The following is a 10,155-nucleotide window of genomic DNA, read 5'->3' as shown; positions in this document are numbered from 1 at the left end:
GTATTTCACTAGTCTTGTGCATATACAGGGACTGTAACCGAAAATGTACATTGCTGGGAGTCTTGAAACATCTTACAACAATAAGTACAGGCGTGGATATGCTCTGAATATTAAGACCTGCCTCATCCTTGTGACGCCCAGGTTCTTAATTACTTGTGCTGGCCACAAAGATCCAGGACGGTTCCTTAAGCATTGTATTAAGGGAGGGAAGGGAAACCTAACAGACAAGTTGTCTCTGTCTCTCTCTCTTTCTCTCTTCTCCTTTCTTTAACAAATTGTAACTAGCTCCAAGTAAGCATGGGACTTGTTTACCTAGTTAAGAAGTTGCCATTGAGTATTTGTATCTCACCACTTGCCATGTCTTTTGTATTAATAAATTGTTAAACGGGTTGGCTGGTGGTGTTTCACCTCAATTCAGTATGAGGGTATCTCAAACTTGGTCGTAGGTCCCAAGGGGAGGGAGGCTGTTTTGAACAGCTTCTTTTGGGCTGCAGCATTTCTAAATTGTCGTCACGGACAGGATGCCCTTGTGATACTGATCCAACCAGAAGGGATCAGGGCCCTTAGCATGGCCCCTTCTTTAAGGAAGTGCCTGACAGGAGAGAGGACAGTGGATCTTCTTGGAAAGATCCACACTGGGTCCGTAACCACACACTGGCTGAATACTTTAGAGTAACCCTTTTGTATTGTGTAACAGTTGTTATAGGGATCGATTTGGGCATCCAACAATAGCAGAGAAGCCCCTTCTTGAGAAATTGAAGGGCTATAAATCCCTGTCCTCTCCTCTTGGCATGCCTTGGGCCCAAAAGAATTGGCAAGCATTGGTGGACAGGATCACGCTTTTGGCAAAGGAGTGAAAACTGGGGTTGGGGAAAGGAAAAGCAACCATCTGTGCTGTTCTAGGGGCTGCGTTAATTGCGGCTGGAAAGGAAAAGCAAGCAGAGAAAGAGACAATTGAGTGCTTGCAAGAGCAGATAAGAAACTTGAAAAGTCATCTCACTGCTGAACATAACACTCCTCAGAGGCTTCATGCAATTTTGCCAAATTCACTAGACTGAGAGAAAATCTTCCAGTATGAATTGCAAGAAAACAGGCAGGTGTTTGATGAGAGGATAGATCCGGGCTCCTCAGGATAGCGAACTGGGATTTTCGGGTTTGGCCAAAATACAGGAAAAATACTCTCAGGGCCCCTGACAAACTGAAACAGAGTAGGACTGGAGAGTCTCCCTCACCAGGAAAGATCATATTCTGTCGAGCCAAGATGAAGCTAGAGGATACTGGGGACTGTAGGGCAGGGTTTGGCTTCTCTCATCAAAACCCCCAGCACTGCACAATTGATAGAAGGAGACGTGTTGGAGAATGGCTCAGAGACAAGGGTCCTGAGCCCACCGAGCAATTGTATGATCAGAGCCTGCTCTAGCTGCTGATGCTGGGCCTCACTAGGGTTTGCCTGCAGCTGCTCGCAGCTGCTGATACAGGAGGAATGTCAAGGACGCTTCAGCCTGTGTACCGTGGTGTGTCGAAAACAGGTTAAGGGGAATTCAAAATAGTGGTCTGAGAAACCTAGTGTTACGGTAACAGTGGTCTGAGAAACATTGTGTTATGGTACTGTTGTGTATCAAAAACAAGTCAAGAGGAATTAGAAATAGTGGCCTGAGAAACTTAGTGTTATGAGAAGCTTGTGCTGTAAGCTAACCGCAAGTAGGTGGACCGTGCGAATACGACCTTTAGAGCTTAAGCCAATCAGCTAGTGACTAGTAGGCATAATAATTAGCATTGTCTGTATAAATATATACACCCGGAAAATAAAGTTGAATTGATGCTCTATCTTTCACACTGAACCTGTCTTGGCGTGTCGTTCGTCCGCGGCTCCACAAGATGGCGCCCAAACAGGAACCTGCATAGAAGAATAACACGGACGGAGCGGCGACCCGGAGAAACAGCAACGACCGAGGAATTCGAGAACGGACCCGGAGAAACACCAAATACAGCAGCGTCCAGGGTCCACGAGCTGAGACGGAGAGGCACCGGCCCCAGCAGCCCAGGGAGAGTACGCGGAGAGAAGCCGGCTGGAGCGGCCCCAGAGCGGAGGCGGAGCGGCCCCGAGACCAGAAGTGAGTGGCCCCGCGAACGGAAGCAGAAAGGCGCCGGAGCTGACGTGGTAAGGAGCCGACTGCGGCAGCCCCGGGGTGGACGTGAAGGCACGCTACAGGCGAACGCTGAGCGGCCCCGGGGGCGGACGCGAGGGGGCGCTGGAGGCGAGCGCAGGGTGGCCCCGGAAGTGGAAGTGGGGAGGCGCCAGGACTGACGCAGAGGGGCGGAAGCTGACGCGGAAAGGCGCTGCACACAGCGGCGGCAGAAACAAACGCGGGGAAACATCAGAGACAGCAGCGCCTAGCCGAATCAAGAACGATCGGACAGTGGGCCTCCGACAGGTCGTTCCGAGGAGCTGAACCGAGATAGAGGGTCGCTCTCTGCAAGGGCTGCTGGCAAGAGCTGCACCTGGTGCCTTAATCATGGAGCATCAGCAGCATATCAAAGGGGGTAATTTTTTAGTGCCTTAAACAGGGAGCACAAGCCGGCGGGAGTATTTTTAGTGCCTTAAACAGGGAGCACAGGCCGGCGGGAGTATTTTTTAGTGCCTTAAACAGGGAGCACAGCCGGCGGGAGTATTTTTTAGTGCCTTAAACAGGGAGCACAGGCCGGCGGGAGTTTTTTTAGTGCCTTAAACAGGGAGCACAAGCCGGCGGGAGTATTTTTAGTGCCTTAAACAGGGAGCACAAGCTGGCGGGAGTATTTTTTAGTGCCTTAAACAGGGAGCACAAGCCGGCGGGAGTATTTTTAGTGCCTTAAACAGGGAGCACAGGCCGGCGGGAGTATTTTTAGTGCCTTAAACAGGGAGCACAAGCCGGCGGGAGTATTTTTAGTGCCTTAAACAGGGAGCACAAGCTGGCAGGTATTTTTTAGTGCCTTAAACAGGGAGCACAAGCCGGCGGGAGTATTTTTAGTGCCTTAAACAGGGAGCACAGGGCCGCTGGTGCCTTAATCAGGGGTGGGTCGGCAGTAACAGTACTGTACTTATCCAGGGAACAGGACCGGAGGTGCCTTAACCAAGGAGCACCAGGTTGATGATATGGAACAGGAGGTAGCCCTGGATTTATTACAGCGCTTTTTAGAAAAGCGGGGACTGGATTGTATAAAATCACTCGTGGGTTTAGTAACATTAGGATGGGGCAAAGGATGTTTTCAAGATCCTACTTCTCGTGTTGATGTTGAGGAGTGGAGACAATTAGGCGATGTTTTATGGGATATGGTAATCGACGAGGATAAAGCTGCAAGGAAAATGATGAAACCGTGGCGGGACGTGGTGAATACTATTAAGCAGTATCAGCTCGAAAAGAACCTTGCAGCTGTGGCAACAACAAAGTTGGGCGGGAAAGTTACACCATTACCCCAGAAAGTGATGCATCCGGACCTATGCTCTTTGACAGTGATCGTATTCCTGCACCATCCACAGCAGTGCCGGTTTCAGTTAACACAAGTAGGGGCAGTCCGGAGGCCAGCCCCCCCAGTGCCCTTACAGCCATGCCCCCCCCCCCCCCACCTCAGAGGCGGAGGGGCATAGGGACGATGGCCCTCGCTAAAATTTAGCCAACAGGAGGGGCGCGAAGTAGGTGATTTATTGTGGGACGAGACCATCACTGGAGGCAATAAAGGCAGTGAAGCACGACAGCAAGGGCTGGTCTGGCGAACGCCCGTAAAAGCCCTGGGGGAGATGCCAGCAGAACAGAAAGTAGCTGCTGCTGCCATGGCGGCTGTCGGCGCTGTACCATCCCCGCCGGTCCCTGCCGAAACCAACCGCCCGTCCCGATCAGCCACCTTCTTCGGGGTTAATCAGCAGCTCCGCTCTATTAAGGGCACGGCACCAAGTGTTCCTGTTTGCTCCTCCGCGCAAGAAGCGGCAGAGAAATCAGGCGGCGCGGGGGGACAGGGGGGAGCGGCTGCCGCCCGAACCTCTGCCCCCCCCCCCGCCCTTCGGATGGTTCCGCCCCTGACGGCGCGTCAGCGTCTGAGTCGGAGAGAAAAATGGCGGCTGTGTCCGAATTAAAGCACCAGGGTCACACACCGGTAAGGGACAGGGACAGAGTCCGAGAGCTTGACAGAAAATTACAGAAGTTGAGCTACAGAGCAGAACTCTGCATTTACAATGACAAGAAGAGGAAGCGCTGCCGGCAGCCCCCCCACACCCACTCCCGTCACCCTCACCAGAACCAGCTCCGCTTTTAGCTCAGCCCCGATGGAGTGGGGTGATCCGTGGTGCCTTGTTAGAAGGGGACTGGCATGCTGCTGGGGCGTTGGCCTGCCCGTAGTGACAACGGATGGGGGACACCCGGGAACACAACACCACAAGATTCTCCTCGGGGGGTCTGGAGAGTCCTTACGAACTTTAGAACTCTGAACTGCCATCTGGGTGTTTCAACATCAACACTGGTATCAAGAACTTGTTCATGTAGTATCAGATTCATTGTATGTTGTGAGTTCAGTGCAATGTTTAGAACATAGCATGCTGAAACCTGTATTAAATTCTGTATTGCATACTCTGTTGTTACAATTGCTGACACTTTTAAAACTGTAAGGGTGGTTTTCTTGCTACATAAGACTGCATAAGATTGGAACATGGACTGACAGAATGGTTACAAAACTTGGGAATTTGAAAAATGGACTGACAGAATGGTTATAAATCTACAAAATTTGGAAATTACTGGCTGTCTGAAAGCTTTGTTGATGTATGGACTGGTAATGCTGATTGTCATTATGATTGTCATGATGGTATTGGGGTCTGTGTGGAAATGCTTTATGAATGCTATGATTCAAACGTTAAAAGGAGTCTGGATTGTCCAAAAAAGAAAAAGGGGGAAAACCTGGTAGGAATTTTTTTTGCGGGGGATCAGGGTCATGCACTGATCCTACAGGGTTTGGACAATCCAGGCTGGGTCTCTGAGCAGAAAACTGCCCCGTGGTAATCCTGCCCTTGAGGTCACCTGGAAGGGCAAGAAGGAGGAAGTCAATCTAGTGCTTCCTCCCTGTTTGAATGCCTGGATACACTAACCGCACAGTAGATTTAGTTTGTTCACGCGTGCTAAAGATGCAGACCTATCACAGCACTTCTGGGTGCGTGATAAGTGCCTTTAGTCAATAGATTGTAAGCCTGCATGCTTAAGTTGTGCCTTGTCATGTATTAAGAAAATCTTTGAACATACGTTGGGGCAGGCTCTGCTCGTACAAAAAGAAAAAGGGGGAATTGTTGGAGAATGGCTCAGAGACAAGGGTCCTGAGCCCACCGAGCAGTTGTACGATCAGAGCCTGTTCTAAGGGCTGATGCTGCCTCGCTGATGCTGGGCCTCACTAGGGTTTGCCCGCAGCTGCCGATACATGAGGAATGTCAAGGACGCTTCGGCCTTGTGTACCGTGGTGTGTCGAAAACAGGTTAAGAGGAATTAGAAATAGTGGTCTGAGAAACCTAGTGTTATGGTAACGATGGTCTGAGAAACCCAGTGTTATGGTAACGGTGGTCTGAGAAACATTTTGTTACGGTACTGTTGTGTATCGAAAACAAGTCAAGAGGAATTAGAAATAGTGGCATGAGAAACTTAGTGTTATGAGCAGCTTGTGCTGTTTGCTGACTGCAAGTAGGTGGACCGTGCGAATACAACCTTTAGAGCTTAAGCCAATCAGCTAGTGACTAGTAGGCATAATAGTGTTGTCTGTATAAATATATGTACCCTGACCAATAAACACACACATGTAGATTGATGCTCTATCACCCACATTGAACCCGTCTCAGTGTGTCGTTCGTCCACGGCTCCGCACTTTACCTGCTTCTGTCCTTCTCTGTTACGAAGGGCTTTCATCTGCAGTGAGGGCAACGCAAGGAACGGCTCCCTTGCAGGCTGTGGTATCTGCTATCACTGAAACCTCTCACAAGAGTCCTTTATAAAACTGGAAAGAAAGCCAAGGCAGTTCATAATATATAGAGAATAGCAAAGCCCTTACCTAAATGAATGAATGAGTGAATGTCTTGTTACGGTAAATACAAACTACTTGAATACTGAATGCTTGCCCTGAACACAACTCCAATAGAAACATTTGATTTTACTGCTAACAGTACTTATCTCAAAAAATCAAAAGGCAGCCAGCATTGTTGGAAACTGGAACCTTACAGATGTCTAAATATACTGCCTTATGGTAACTGCAGAACCAAGATTATTATTTTTTTCCTTTTTTCTGACTGCTTTTCAAGTTGTGAGTGGGCGTATTTTAATTAATCCAATAATGATTTTTGAGATAGTGATTGATGTAGTTTAAACCTGGCTGGCAGCCAAGCACCACACAGCTGCTCACTCACCCTCCCCTCCCTCGGGGGTGAGGGAGAGAAATGGCAGGGTAAAGCTAAAGAGACTGGTAGGTTGAGATAAAAACAGTGTAATTTTTTTTTTTTTTTTTCAGTAAAATACAAAGGGGTAATGCACAATGTGATTGCTCACCACCTGCCCACTGATGCCCAGCCCATTCCCAGCCAGTGATCCCAGAGAAGTGAAGATCCCAAAACTGCAATCCCAGAAGCGAGAGCCCTCCCTTCCCGACCACCCCTCCTCTATACACCGAGCACGACATTACATGATGGGGATTATTTCACTGGCTAATTTGTGTCCAGTGCTCTTGCTCTGCTCCCTCCCAGCTTCTTGTGCACCCACGCACAGGCAGGACATGGGGAGTTGGAGAGTCTTAGAGCTCTCAGCAACAACTGAAAACATCAGTGTATTAGCAAGATTCTTCTCCTACCACACCCATTACTGAATCCAAAGCACAGCACTACTCCAGCTGCTAAGAAGGAAAATGAACTCTATCCCAGCCAAAACCAGGACAGTATCCACCCCTTATTCCATCCCATTTATGTTATGCTCAGGTTCCATGTTTCCCAGTACGTTCTAAGGAATCACCATCCCATTTCCTGGTTTTTGAGGTATACACACAGATATCATTCCCTTAGGCTCTAGGCCATCCCTCTAACATGTATAGTGAGTTCATATAGTCCATAAGTTTGGGGTCCACTGTCATGACAGTCTTTTAAGTCAGGCAGGGTGATGTGCTGTTGGTTCGGTGGGTGGAGCGGGTGGTCTTGGGCACAGCAGGAGGAGGGCACGTAGCCTCTGCTACATCTGGAGCTCCTAGCAGCTGTATCTGGTGTGGTCCATGCTCACAGATTGCGGGCTGAAGATGTTGATCTCAAGGAAGTTGCTGGGCACCAATTCAGTCCTGAATCTATCAAAGTTCATTTCTCATTAACCTGGGTGATTCTTAATCTGATGTCGTTAGTATAATATGTACCAACCGTAGTGATGACCATCTTCAATAACAGGGTTATTTAGCAATTAACATCATACAGTTCAATTCATCAGCTATTTTTACCCAAAACCAAATCCCCTTGAGGCACACATTTGAATTCCCCGTCCTTCTGCATTACCCACCAACTGCACCCGGGTCCTTGGGCAAAAATAATCCCACGCATGAGTTTACCTTTACCAGAGGCAGGAATAACCCAGACTGTCTCCCCCATAATTTTAATGTGCCCTATGGGGACTTTATCTCCATCTACAGTACGTAGGAGGTTTGACTGGGCAGGTCTATCCTGGTTGGCAGATTCTCTAGTATCTGAAATCCTGTTCACCTAAGGCCTCTGATTTTGGTACACTAAAATGCCAGGTGTTTAGTCTAATGACTTTTAATTGTACAAGGAATCACTAGGCGTTCCTCCACAGTAACTGAATTACTGAATTCTAGTTATCTTGAAAGAAACGCTATGGGTTCAGCTTGTGTTCTCGTTTCACTGCTAAAAAAAAATTGAAACTAAGCAAAACAATTCAACAAAAAGCTGTGTAAACCACATCCTGTCGATGTTCCCCACCCTGCAGCCCTTTACTCAGCAGCCTTTTCACTTGTGTGATGAAAGGCACACGCAGACCCACAGAACACACGGTGCGAGAGCACACTCACCAAAAAATACTTACATATCCCACAGGAGTATCTTGAATACCGACTTTCTGAAAAAGGAGAACATTTTGTATCCGTTGCCTAATCACCACCGGTAGAATGTTTTAGGTGACATGAACATGTTTGAATGGCTCAAACACATTCAGTGCCACTGCAGGCAGGACACCTCACCATCTACTGAGGGCCTCTGCGGCCCTGGGAGGGCAAGAAGCCGGAAAGGCTGGCAGCACTGAAGGCTCATTTCACTGTCATTAGACCCTGAAAGCAGTTAGCTTTCCCAGGGAAATAACATGACTTCTCTTGCATTTAATATTTGAAATGTGATTTAAATGTTAATAATTAATGTCAGAATACTTTTAATTTCTATCAGTGAAAGCATATGCTGCAGTCTATTCCATTTCCAGTGGGAAGGAAACTGTGGGCGCTGTGGTCTTCTGTTATTAAAGCATTACAGTAGCAGTGTGAGTCAGTAGAAATGTGAATTTGTCACAATTTCCTTGTCGGATAATATTTACAGTGTTTCAGAGTGTATGTATGTGATCAGCATTTTGTACCCACTTGGAAATTGTATCTGGACATCTCCTTTCACGGTTTGAGTTCACACAGGCCTGGTTCCTTCAGTGCTGGTGAGGTATGAAGCCTAATCCAGCTGCAGCACACTGCTGGTGTCACGGATCTGTCCCATTTACTGTTCACAGTCCCACTAGCAACTCCTGCAATGTTTGTTCTTTACGATAGCTATGCCATTGCAATTCAGAGTATAAGAAAGCCTTTGGGCAAGCCAAGAGTGCCAAGATCTTTAGTTTATGATGGTCATCACTGTTTCTCAAAAAACATTGAGACATATCAAAGCAGTATCCTAGAAAAGTAGTACACGGGAGGAAGGAAGGTGAAGGAAGACACAGCGGTAAAGAAAGTCACAAAGAGCTGAGGCAAACGCCTACACTACATCATGCATTGGCTTTCCCCTGCTCCCTCCCTTTTCTGAAATCCAGTGGAGCTGAAAACAGTATGCACATCCACCAGAAGAACAGAAAAGTTGACACAAGAAAAAAGAATAAAGTAAAAAAAGCCCTGCACAGATAAAGCCACCAGAAAATAATTATCTAAAAGTCCCACAGCTTTTAGAAACACTTAGCAATTTTAATATATCATAAAAGAAACTGGCAAAAAAACAATTCAAAGAGCATAAAAGAAAAAAAAGAACTACTCATCTAGCACTATCGTAAAAACTGAAACAAAAATGTTCCCGCTAACAGCCCAATGTGCCGCTTCCCGCCCCCCCGCCCCCAGGAGACACCCCCCCCCCGCCCAAGGGGCTCGCTCCCCTCACCGCCACCCCCCCCGCCCGCCCCGCCCCGCCCCGCCCGCCCCGCCCCGCCCCGCCCCGCCCCGCCCGCCCCGCCCCCCCCGCCCGCCCCTCTCTCTCCCGCGCACCGCGCCTGCGCCGGAGGGGCCAGAGCCGGCGCGCGACCGCCGGGCTGCAGGACCGCGATCGGCGCGCAGAGCGCCCGGCGGCACCGCGCACGGGGGGGGGCGGCGGCGGCTCCTGACCGGGAGGAAGCGACGGGCGAGGCGGCGCCGCTCCGCAAGCACCGCCGCGTCACGGTGCCGGTAACCGCGGAGGGAGCCGCGATCGCTGCAGAGGGCGCCCCCACCGCGCCTGCGCGGCCCCGGGGCTGCAGGACCGCATTTTCGGGGAGCAGCCGGGAGCCCGCAGGAAAACACACAAAACCGGCACCGAAACTGCACCTCGAGCCGCGCTGCGGGGGCCGCGGCGGTAGAGAGGGCTGCGCCGGGCCACGCTCCGCAGAGAGCAGCGCAGCTGTCCGGCGGCCGGGCCCGCGAAAACTACAGCTCCCGGCATGCCCTGGGGCAAGCACAGCATGGCGCCCGCCGTCCAGTGCCGGCAGACTACAGCTCCCGGCATGCCCTGGGGCAGCACAGCATGGCGCCCGCCGTCCAGTGCCGGCAGACTGCAGCTCCCGGCATGCCCTGGGGCAGGCACAGCATGGCCCCGCCGTCCAGTGCCGGCAGACTACAGCTCCCGGCATGCCCTGGGGCAAGCACAGCATGGCACCCGCCGTCCAGAGCCGGAAACTA

At 50.1% G+C, this 10,155-nt stretch overlaps 1 long non-coding RNA gene across 1 annotated transcript; it reads right to left on the bottom strand.

Annotated features, from left to right (window-relative positions):
* Window positions 1-7,152: 7,152 nt before the first annotated feature.
* On the bottom strand, window positions 7,153-9,833 carry LOC122153604. The gene is made up of 3 exons (XR_006165467.1): window positions 9,607-9,833; window positions 8,070-8,102; window positions 7,153-7,323 (listed from the first exon to the last, which is right to left on the bottom strand). It is a non-coding gene; the product is annotated as an uncharacterized LOC122153604 (long non-coding RNA).
* Window positions 9,834-10,155: the final 322 nt, after the last annotated feature.

The sequence above is a fragment of the Tyto alba genome, unplaced genomic scaffold (genome assembly GCF_018691265.1).
Source record: "Tyto alba isolate M040663 unplaced genomic scaffold, T.alba_DEE_v4.0 Super-Scaffold_200000175, whole genome shotgun sequence".
Taxonomy (NCBI): domain Eukaryota; kingdom Metazoa; phylum Chordata; class Aves; order Strigiformes; family Tytonidae; genus Tyto; species Tyto alba.
This window is presented reverse-complemented; position numbering and strand designations above follow the sequence as displayed.